Source organism: Lutra lutra, chromosome 5 (genome assembly GCF_902655055.1).
Source record: "Lutra lutra chromosome 5, mLutLut1.2, whole genome shotgun sequence".
Lineage (NCBI taxonomy): Eukaryota > Metazoa > Chordata > Mammalia > Carnivora > Mustelidae > Lutra > Lutra lutra.
In genome coordinates this window covers 9,293,271-9,305,795 of record NC_062282.1, presented here as the reverse complement: position 1 = coordinate 9,305,795, position 12,525 = coordinate 9,293,271, and the positions used below count along the sequence as shown (strand labels likewise).

General features: G+C 38.7%; 1 protein-coding gene across 3 annotated transcripts in view; it reads left to right on the top strand.

The window, feature by feature from the left end:
- CTNND2 (catenin delta 2) overlaps window positions 1-12,525 on the top strand; it is a 915,285-nt gene that overhangs the window by 283,642 nt on the left and 619,118 nt on the right. The window lies entirely within an intron of this gene.

The window sequence follows — 12,525 nt, the reverse complement described above, 5'->3', positions numbered from 1 at the left end:
GGACCTATGTCAATAGAAATAAAAAGGATGTGTTTTTCCTTTAATGTCAGATATTCCTTGATCACCGGTTTGTATTAAGAACACAATTAGGAATAAGATAACAATCCTTGCCCTCAAAGGACACTGAGTTTGGAGGGGACTGGCGGTTAGAGACCAATGTTTATCATACAGTGGAGTGAGAGTCACAACGGGACATCTGCCATGTGAGCATGGGGCGATCCCTTTCCTTGGGAGGACCAAGGCAGTCTCCTTATGGTCGCTAGCCCTTGAACTAGACAAGAGCTAATGTTTGCCAGACTGGCAAGGGGAGCAGCTTGTCAAGGGATTCCAGTTGAAGAAACTAACCTGGCAAGACCTGCAAAGTGGGACTGGGTGTTCCTGTGAGTGATGTGTCATTGTGGAGACACTCTAGGTTCTCAGGGTCTGGGTGCTAGAGAGGGCCCAGGAAGAGAAGAGCTGGTCGAGGTGTCCACCTCCTCTGTTCTGGGTTCGAGAACACTTTTATCATTGTATCCTGATACGCATCGTATAAAATGGAGGTGCTGTGGGATCATTGAATGTGACAGTCAAGAAAGAACTCTTGAGATGCTGTATGGTGCAACTTAGTTAATTTTAAGTAGCGCAAGGACAGGACCCCTGGGCAGAAAGAGCTGCACTTTTGCTGGACGAAGCTGGTGGTTCTATGCTCACTGCTCAACCGGGGAGTATTAGATCATAAATGTTTTCTTCAAATTTCTACTCACAAAACTACTCACAAGATTTCTCTGGTGCTTATCATTCAGCTTGATCCTCACAATGAATGACACGTACGCGCCCTTGAAGAATGTAGCCACCAGCACATATCCGATCCTTATCGAAATCATTCAGGATATAGGTCAGCCTTCTGGGTTAAAGGTGAACATTTTTCTGCTTCTGTCCCTCATCAGAAATACATAGACTCCATGATTAAGTGTGGGCTAACAATATTATTCCTAAATCTTGGTTAATATGAAACTTTGAAGGTAGAATTGACCCATTTGGTTGTTAGAGAGGATTTTTCTACCAGTTTAGACCCTAGATTTGTATCCTAACTTTCAGGTTCAAATTCTAGTCTACCTCTAGTTTATTTGCCTTAAATGTCTTATTTCAGCAGACAGGAACTTCCTTTGATAGTTTGTAGTAGAGTTTTCCCTAAACATGTATGCACCTAAAGCTCAACCAGCCAGCAGTATAGCTGAATCTGTACTGTGTCATTCATATTAAAAATGTGAATTTATCATACTCTCAGATATATGGAACTCTGGATGATCAACATATTTTACTCTGATTGGTTCAGGCAGCATTTATGATAGTAATGTTCTATTGCTCAAAAGTTAGGGATCATTAGCTAGAACCCAAAGGGTTTGCTTTAATATGCAGAGGAAGCAAAGTGTCTTAGTGGGGGATGGGTGCCCTGGGCTGAAAGTAAAAATCAACCTAGCCCCCTGGCATTAAGATATAGTGGTTTATAAACCCAGGAGACTCAATTTCTTTAGGTGTGTTTCTCTTCTTTGAAATGGAAATGCTGTTGAGATCCCAGGCACTTCAGGGGGTTGTGGTGAATATCACATCTGATGATGCCCAGCTTATCTTTTAAAGTATTTTGGAATGTTCAGCCATTTTTATAAATAAAAATGTTCAGCTCATCTTTTCAACTAAACTGTTTGAAATCCTTAGTATTTTAACATATACTTCACAAAACAAGATGGAGATTTTGAATGTCATTTCCTTAAAATGCTTGTTCTTCCCAACCTAAACAAGGCATTGGGTTTTTACTTAGGACCCATCTGTGAAGGTCATTACTCTCCTTGGGCTGGCTGGGCATTCCTCACCTGCCTTCCAGTGGAATGGCCTGGCAACGTCGTGTGTACATCTAGAGGGAGCTCGGTGTATGGCCAGCTAATGGGGGACTTAGTGTCCAGAACTAGCCATAAAACTCTTTGTCATTAGTGCTTCTGTTGTTATCATAAATCAACATAACAAATACTAGGACTGAAACCAAATTGCTGTCAAATAAATCACTTCTAAATTTCTCCTCATGTTTAAAGGAGGTCATTTTGTAGGTTACAAGATTCTCAAAGTGATTTTGTTAGGAAGAAATTGTAATGATAAGAGGTTAGTAAGAATCTGGCCAAATGCAGGAAGTTTATTCTGACTAGGTTATGAGGTCAAGATCCTAACCCTGGGAGTGAGGGTGGGGGTCTCTCAGTTCAAGCCTCCCCTTGGAATCTGGCTTCAAACTTAAGGAACTTGGGCCAGGTTTTGTCTAGACACATCTTCCCAGGACTCAAACACAGTCAGACCCATAGACAAGGCATTCCTTCCTCTCATTTCATGGGTCAGTATGAGGCATTGTCTATCTCTACTGGGTCAAAAAATAAGTTTTGAAATTATTGGTATTGTAAAATAGACTGTCGTTCTCCCAGAAGTTCGAGAGAGGTCATTCTCCCATTAGGATGTCGGTGAAGGAGTAATAATTCTCACTCAGGTTAAGACTATCATAGTGGCAGAGGGTCAACTGAGATCCACTGATTTGGAGAGAAATTAATCTCTTAAAGAGCACAAACTAGAAAACAAAAATAGCTATAAGCTTAGGTCATCTGTTCAAAATTCTCAGAATATTCATCAAAAAGGAAAACCCCTTCATATTTTGTGGAAAGTAAACAAAAACTAAACTACAATGACTTATTCTGGAAGAGACAGACAATAAACATGAAGGCAAAAAACAACCACCAAAGATAAAAAATAATTAATATACTGGGGCGCCTGAGTGGCTCAGTGGGTTGAGCCGCTGCCTTCGGCTCAGGTCATGATCTCGGGGTCCTGGGATCGAGTCCCGCATCGGGCTCTCTGCTCGGCAGGGAGCCTGCTTCCCTCTCTCTCTCTCTCTCTGCCTGCCTCTCTGTCTACTTGTGATCTCTCTCTGTCAAATAAATAAATAAAATCTTTAAAAAAAAAAAAAAATAATTAATATATATGATTTCAGGTCATGGTCCAGGGTATGAAGAAAATCAAGCACATGGGGCAATGAAATGAAGAGTGAGCAGGGAACAGCTAGCCAAGATTAGCTGAGGAGAGCCTTCTCTGGATAAGCAATGTCTGTGTTGCTTGGAGAAGAGCAGGGAGCAGCCAGGTGAGGGCCTGGGGAAAGAATGGTCCAGACTGATGGACCAGCTTCAGGGCTCTGAGGAAGACCAATGCCACATGTTTGGAGCTTAGTAAAAAGGGGAAAGAGTGGAAGCAGATAGGTCAGGGAAGTAGACAGAAATCAAATCCGGGTTCTCTATGAATGAGATGGTGATGGTGATGATTTCATGGGAAGACCATTTGAAAATTTTAAGCAAAAGAATAAAATGTGATTAAAAATTGGAAAAACCCTGGATGCTCTGGAAAATAAGATTCTGAAGGCAGAGGGGGATGGGTCAAGAAGAGAAGGAGGAAAACCGAGAGAGAGGCTATTGCAAAAATGCACACTAGGGATGATGGACTGGGTGGCATCAGTAGCGGTGATGTGAGGTGGAGTTCAGGATGTAGGTTATAGGGGAAAACAACCCACAGAAACCCACCAGTGTATTATCATGGGGTATAGGGTAAAGAGACTGGCCCAGAATCTCTTCTGTGTTTTTCTCCCCAGGGACTGGATCCATGACAGTCCCATTTACAGAGATAAGGAAAGTTTGGGAGTGTGATGGGATGGGAATAATAGGAGAAATAAAAAAAAGTTCTCTTCTGGTCGTGTGAACTTAGAGAAATCTGGTGAATGAATACCCAGTGGAAATGGAAAGTAGGCGGTTGACTAGATCTGTCTGGAGCTCAGTGGGGAGGGCAGAGCTGGAGATGAAAGCATTGGGAATCATCAGCATATAGATGATGTTTAATGCCTTGGGCCTGGGTGCGATAACACTGTATTAATTTGCTCTTCCCAGTCATGTTGTTTCCTGGGTTTTTATGAATCATAGTTTTCCAGAATTTACCCGGGACTCTTCATAGCTTCCATTCCTCTGGATAGGTTCACATTTTATTTAGCATAATACATTAAAGGAGCAGCTTCTGTTTCTAGGTTTGTTGCAAATTGTTGATAAAACTTACAAGTGCTATATTTTATGAGTAGTTTTCCTTGGGTTTTTTTTTTTTTTATGGCTGTTAGTTAATGAGCTTGAGAATTTCTCATAATGCGTAGTGTCAACTTTAAGCATATTCCTTGCATGGGACCTCATTATGTATAAATTTCTGCTTATAACAGAAGGCATGATTCTTTTAAAGTTGGAGGGGGTTTGATACCTGCTGTGTTCATAGACATTCAGCCCAAGTTTTCAGTTTCTTCCACTTGGGACGTTGACAGTTTGACATTTTTCACAGGTCTAAGTTAAATAAAACTGTATTTGAATAAATACAAAAAATATCATGGCGAAGTGGGTTCACAACTAAGACTTTTGAGCACTTTTCTTTCCATAATTTTTCACGGAGAATTAATATTCAAATACTCATAAGTTGTGGCAATTGAATTGCAATCAATTTTAATATCTAATAAAAGAAATTTTAGCTTCTAAGTGAATTTATATGTGTTCATTGGTTTTTAAAAAATTGAATAATTAAAATCGTGTGATTCCTGTTGCAATTATTATAATAGACCATTTTTCCTTGATATATTTTCATCTTTTATTTTAAAAGGGGTGGTAATATTATATGTGCCAAATATGGAAACCATACTCCTCAAAATATATCTGTACGGTTGCCTGGGGTCAACTTCGCAATATTATGTGTGTGACTTAGTTAGGGCTGCTTTAACAAAGGACCATAAACCAGTGGCTTACACAACAGAAATTTATTGTCTCTCTCTTCTGGAGGCTAAAAGTTGACAATCAAGGTATTGTTTCCTTCCGAGGCTGTGAGAGAGGACCTGTTCAGTGCTCTCCCCTGGCTCCTGGTGCTCTGCAGAAATCCTTGGTGTTCCCTGGCTTGTGCAAGCATCATCCTGATCTCTGCCTTTGATCTTTGGTGATGTTCCCCTGAGCTGAGGTCTCTGTCCAAATTTCCCCTTTTTATAATGACTGCAGTCATTTTGGATTAGGGACCAACCACCATTCTGGCTTCATTTAAACTTGTTTATATCTCTGAAGATCCCATCTCCAATTATGGTCACATTCACATGTTCTGGGGATTAGCATGCCAGTGTATCTTTTTTGGGGGGGGTCGGGGAGTGGGATATAATTCAACCCACAAAAGTATGTAACCTTCTTTCCTTTGTAACATTCCTATTTTTGCTTAGACATTGTTAATGAACAAATCCTGAAGATATTCTGTCTCTATCTATGTATATCCCTAGGGCGCAGATGTAGCCCCATTTATAGTTTTATGACATATTTATGAAGCCAGTTTACATGTCTGGCCCTGACCACTTCTCTGAGCTTCAAATTTGTCTTTCTGCCTGCCATCTTGTCACCTCCAACTGGATGAATGATAGCTACCTCAAATTTAAGATGTTCAAAACAAAATTTTTGTTTTCTATCCCCTTCCTCAAATGTTCTTATATCATTCTTCTCCAACTTGGTAAATGATCCCTCCATTCCCCTTCTCCGTCCCAAAGAGCTGAGTCACCCTCATGTGTCCCTTTTCTTTCTTCCCATCCAATATCTGTTCCATTACTGTGTTCATTTCATATTGTTGCTGTAACAAATTATCACAACTGAATAGCTTAAAATGATGCAATTTACTTATGTCACTGTCTCAGAAGTCTGACATAGATTTCACTGGGCTAAAATCAATGTGTCAGCAGGGCTGCATTCCTTCCTGGAGGTCCTGGGGGGAGAATCTACTTCCCAGTTTATTTGTGGTTGTTGGATAAATTCAGTTCTGCATGGTTTGTAGGGTTGAGGTTTCCATTTCTTTGCTGGTTGGTGGTCACCCGTCATTCTAGCGTCCAGGGTCCATCCACGAGTATTCTTTGGCTCAGGCTCTCTTCTTCCATCCTCAAAGCCAGCAATGGTGCCTTTGAAACTTCCTGACCTCCTTTTCTGCCTCATCTTTTGCTTCTTCTGCCTTATCTCTCAGACTCAATCCAGAGAAAATTCTGGGCTTTTAAGGGCTCATGTGATTAAGTTGAGCCAACCTGGATAATCCAGAATAGTCTGTGTATTTTTAGGTCAACTCCTGTATAACCTTAATTCTTCTTCAAAGTTTCTCCAAAATAGAACTTGGTTGAGGGTTTGATTGAATAATCAGGGGACAGGAATTGGAGGCAGGGGAAGGGGCCTCTAATCCCTATCACTACCATGTCCCTACCTGTTACTGCCACATGTCCTTTTAGCTCCATTTAGGACATTTTTTTGCTTTTCTTCCTCCACCACTATCACCATATTCCCAGCCACCATTACTATTCCTGGATTATTACCATATTGTCCTCACTCGATACCCCACATGACTTGTATGTTTTACCAGATCCAAGCAGGATTATTCCTTTATAGCTTGTGTTTTTCAAGGCAGTTTCACCTTAAATTTAACATATCTATTAGCATAATATGATAAATCTTTTTAGCATATTGTATTAAATCCTTTTGAAGAAATAAGGTCACTTACATCCCTCCAATGGCTTTCTTCAGAATCAAGTGAAAACCTTAAAATGGTCTTACAAGTCTCTGTTTATGCCTATGAAGGCCTGATCACTTCATCGGACAATTTTATTTTCTTCATATCACTTATCACCATGAGAAGCCATCTTTTTCATGTATTATGGATGTTAATAGTCTGTGACTCTTGTAATATCCAGTCTGTTTTCTTCAGCATTGAATCTTCAGCTCCTAGAATACACTGACATTGTGATCATTCTAAATGTTTCTGTCCCTGTACAATTTAAATTACTTTCTTATGTATACATTTATTCTATAGCACATTCCTGTCTGTTCTGAGGGTGTCACTCTGCTTGGTACCTTCTTCTCTGAACTGTGAAAAGAACTCTCCCTGATGAGATCCTCCTCTAGACACCATGAGGAATATATTAGACAAGCCTGCAACCCCCCAAAACTTGTAGCTTTAGTTTCATTGTATTTCTATAACCTTTCATTGAACTATGGTGAACAAATCTTATTCTAGTTTTATAAATAAAGGAATGTCATTTAAGATAAATTGAGTAACCCAAGGAAACCCGGTGCTTAACTAGAACTCTGAGCCATTGACCCAAATTCCTTTCTCAGTCATACCAGCAGTGGGGTTTATCCCAACTTCCTTGAAGCGCAGGTAAATAAATTAATTATTCAACTGTTTTTTTTCCAAAGGTGAGTATATATCCTTTTCGTGTTCTGGTTTAATGTTTCTCTTTGCCACTTTAATCACCAACAGACATTAAATTATACAGCTGATAATGTGAGGCCAGGTGACAGAAAACTTTCCCGGGGCAATAAGGAAGGGAGGTTGGAAAGAGAAGATGATGTGCTGAAGGGTTTGGGGTCAGCATCGAAGGTTCCTTGTTCCTTTCTCTACTTCACCAGGATCCTAAGAGGAGGCAGGGATTCAATTCTTTCTTCTTGGGACCCAAACCCAACTGTGGCTTCTACACTTGCCATTATACAATTCCTGATCCTTGGAGGAATGAACGTAGGACTCCAAGCTAAAAAGCTGACCAAAAATGCTCCTGAAAATCTCCCTGTCACACCTCCACTGGTATAGGTAGGGTTATAAATGCCTCACTTCATTTCCTGCTTGACGTGGTAAAACTAAGTGACTATTTGAATCAGGTACTTTCTCTGATTTGGGAAATGAATGCTTTAATTGGGGTCCAGGTAACATTAGAGCATTGTACCCATCTAGAGAAGGTTGATCCCAGGTTTTTTAGGACAGAAAGGAGGAACTAAGATTTGGAAAACTAGAGAATGTCAGAGCAAGGGTCAGGAGAATAAATACTGTTTGCCGAAGAGGGGAGTAAGCATTACTCAGCCATCAGAAAGGATAAATACCCACCATTTGCATTGACATGAATGGGGTAGACTTTGCTGCAATATTCAACCTCTGTCCATCTACATAGCCTTTTGCTTTTAGGGAAAATCATCTTCCTGGGTTTTACATTTTATGTTGCAGGAGCATGATAATCAAGACAAATGCAGTACCTCTGTAATTAGCCATTTACTCTGGACTCCTCTGGGGCCTCCAGTCCTTCCCAACAGTGTGTGGCAGAATAATCTTGGTTACTTAAGACCACTCTGGGTTTTTTAGGAGTTCTAGTGCTGCACATGAAGTCCTGACAGTTATAACATCAAGAAGGGATAATAAAATTGAAAAACCTACCAGCTACTGTAACCATAATATTTCAAAGTGTATGTTTATTTCATGGTATGTTCTTGTTAAATGTATATACTTGGACTCTATTTTGAAAACTAGAATTGACAACTTTCGTTTTGCAAAAGTAGGCAGCCACTTTATTAATATGTTAAATGTGGGTGACAGTATGTTCAGTAGGTTTATGAAACTATGACATTTAGGCTTATATACTGATGGTGAGTTCGTGTTAGGTTTTGGGGGTAAAGGCATATAGGGTCACCAGTTTGTTGGGTAGTTATGTTCATTGTGAAAGACCCTCTTTGAAATTCTTCTTGACTCTGAAGTATAGTAGAGAAAGACCCAAGAAGCATCTTTACTTTTAAATTAACAAATGAGTAATTTATATTGTATTTATCAAAATAGTTTAATAAGTCATCTCATTGTGTTGTAATGAACTGAATTTATCCCCTCATTGATTTTAGGCTGCCACTAGCACAGGAGAATTCTCGAAGGATGGCTTCAATCTACCACTACACATTAATATTATTAGCTTGAAAAATGGAAAGCAGTATGCTAGATTGTTGATTTTGGTGGTGTTGTTAGTATTTAAAGAGAAGCTGTCTCTTGGTTTCTGCCTCTTTCAAACCTGAATGTTGTAAGGTGACTCCATTAGTGCCCCCACTGGCTCAGCATGTCCATCTGGACAGACACTGGATGAGATGCTCTGGTCTCCATGGCCAGAGGGCAGTGCCCTTGTTTCTTGCTGTGACTGCCAAGGAGGTGTTTGAATCATGCTATCTAATGTTATTGTGTTTATTATGCATACTGACACACGTCCACGGGGAACTAGCCAGAAAAGAAATCCTCATTCGTGTTGCTTAGGATTCTCACATCTTCCCAGATGACAGAAATCGTGGAGTTATTCGTGGTGCCAACAGTGACAAGAAAAATGTCTAATATATCACTACCCATACTTTCCTAACTATTATAATATTAATATCGAAGTGGTGATGTAAGGTATTGTGATGAGCCATTTTCATTGTTTAAATTATGATGGCATATTTTATAATAATAAAATAAATCAAAAAAGAAATTCTATCATTCATTTCCAGAGGGAGAGAAATGGAATCTCACAGTGCTTTGATTATACCCTTTCAGAGTAGTTCCTGCCTGCTTAAGCTTTAGGAACAGAGGATAGCTTGGCAAGGGTAGGTCACTGTTTGCCATTGGAAAAACCATCTAGAGAGTTGGGGATTAGGGAAGAAGGGAGGTGAAGGGATTCGGGTGAATGTTTTGAAACATAGCACTAAGTGCTCTCTTTACCTAAGTATATTTTAATATGTGCCTGAGTACTTTTTTGTGATTAGTTTGCTAAGTTAACTTCCCAAATAAGAACTTTGATATAAATTAGCTTTCTGTTATTAAATTCACAATATCTTTCTGGTTTTAGATATTAATACCTAGTTGAAACAATATTAAGATCAAAAGTGATAATTTATGTAAAACCATTTTGTAGAATATAAGGCAATAGATGTTTATGTGGTTATCATTATGACATATTTTCTCATTTAGGAAGTACGAGTTATTAAAATCTTAATGAGTTGTGAGAAGTGAACAAACAAATATTAACAATTAAATCTAATAAAATAATTTCAATAGCCTTACAATGACTAAGGGTTTTCAAACAGATAAATTAGAATTTAGAGATCTACATTTTATTTTTTAATGAGCTGAATTAAATCTGTTCCTATTATTTATGGCTTGTTATGATGGCTCTTCCTTTCAGAGACATTTTCTGCAGAAGAAAATAAAATTCATCACTAGGAATATACCATTCTCCATAGTATTGTAAGAAAGATTCTGTGCAAAAAGTTGAGGAGTGGAATCTGATAATGCCAAGTAGGTCAAAACAGAAAAAAAGAAAAGAAAAGAAAATTACTGCTATAAAAAAAAGGTTTTTTTAAGATTTACTTATTTGAGAAAGAGATCACAAGCAGGCAGAGAGGCAGGCTGGTGGGGAGCAGGCTCCCCGCTGAGCAGAGAGCCCAATGCTCAGGTCATGGACCCTGAGACCATGACCTGAGCCGAAGGCAAAGGCTTAACCAACTGAGCCACCCACGTGCCCTAAAAAGCAAAATATGTGTAAAACTAGGGTTTTCCTATTGTCTCAAGTATTGTGTTGCTCAACACTACATGCATGTGAAATGTTTGTATACATGTTCTTGTCCGCCTGTCCATCCATGTAGATACAAAGTTCAGTGTTCCTCAGTCATTCTTTACATGTCAGGGATGAGATAATCAACGCTGTTTCTACATACTGTATGACCCTGGAGAAATGTCCTGGCTGCTTTACACAAGCTGATTTGTAGTATTTGTTGGATTTAGAATTCTTTACATTCTTTCCATTTACTTCTCTGTTTGTCTGCCAGCTCTCAGTCTCCCCAGGAGACAGGAGTTCATGGATGCCTTCACAGTGTGGTTCCTTAGTGCATTCTTATCACCAATACTCTCATTACCTTTGGCTTCTGTGCTATTACCACTGAATTAATTGCTGACATTTCCTTCCAGATCAAACCTTTCATTACCAACATCATTGTCTGGAAATGTTCTGCCGAATAATTTTGAAATACAATTTGCTGTGCTCATCTTCCTTTTAAAAGATATGCACATGTATTGGGACAATTGTCAACATATTTTCTCAAGTTAGAAAAATAAAATGCACAGTGTACTTAATATAACTGTAGAAAATATTCAGTACTTTTATACATGGATTTGTTTTTAAGTTGCTTAAATTTAGGTGGCAAAAAATGCTTTTCACATGCCAATTTAAATCACACACACACACACACACGAATACTGTGCCCACATACTGATATTCTAATGTAATAGTAATGCTCTAAGTCGATAAATACTGCAGTGATTGTCTTGGGCATCCAATAATGCCAGTGAGGAAAATAGAGGTGGGAGATAGAAAACTGGAAGTTTGAGTCATGTATTTCAGTCACAAGTCTTTTTTTTTTCCCTTCAGATTCATACTTACATCTGTGCTTCAGAATTGGATAACAAACATTTATGGTCCCAGTATTTGAGATTTCCTGAAAGTAGGTGCAATGATGCATTTTTGAGCTACCTCTTAACTTTGGAATTTGGTAGCATGTACTTAAAGTATCAATTTAATGGTAATAGAATGTCATCAGAATATCAGAAGAGATTTGTACCTATCAGGTCCCCTGCTATACAGTAAGTTTAATAAATTAGATAGCCATACCCAAGTGTCATTTCTCATCACGAAAATAATAAACCTGTGCCCTATGAACCCTAGTGGAAAGTCTAAATTATAGTTCTTAAATAAAAAAAAAAAAAAAAAAGATTTTATTTATTTATTTTAGAGAGAGAGAGAGGAGAGAGAGCACAACTGGGGAGAAGGGCAAAGGGAGAGGGAGAAATAGGCTCCCCACTGAGCAGGGAGCCTGAATCAGGACTCAATCCTAGGACCCTGAGATCATGACCTGAGCCGAAGGCAGACACTTAACCAACTGAGCCACCCAGGTGCCCTTCAGTTATATTTCATTAATCCCTTTTCCATTGCCCAGATTCATCACTGAATTGCACTCCCAGGCATATATCTCAACTTTGGTACACATTGTCCTCATAGATAAGTAGAATTTCAAACCATTTTGGATTTAGGAAACTAGTGAAAATAAAACAAACAAAAAAAAGCAAAACCAAATCCTTGCCAGCCATCCATATCACCTTTTGCGGGGGCGGGGGGGAGCTGTATTTGGTAATAACTGCGGTTGGCAAGTTCAAGATTTCATTTATCAGGGATAATGAAAAATAAAAAATATCATTAAATTAGTATATGTAAACATGTTGACACCTAAAAAAAGTTCTAGAAGACACAAACTCCCCTCAAGATCTACTAGAAATAAAATGTCTGCTTGAGGAAGAACTTGCCATGAAAGTTAACCTCACTTTTTTAACCTTTGTTTCTATCCATTTTCTAGTAAATATCACTGTGTCTTCATGATCTACTAAAGCACATTGTTCCATACATTTTTGTTGCTGTTGTAAGCACTGTACTTACTTTTGATGTTTATAAAAGTATGAATATGAATGAATTCATAATGAATTAGTGAATATTAACTGGCACTTATTAGTAAAATGTTTTGAGTAAGTCCTATACAATTGTCATAGTGACAAAAGATATATTTCTTCAGCTCTTGGTCTTCAATTCTTTTTTTAAATTTATTTTTA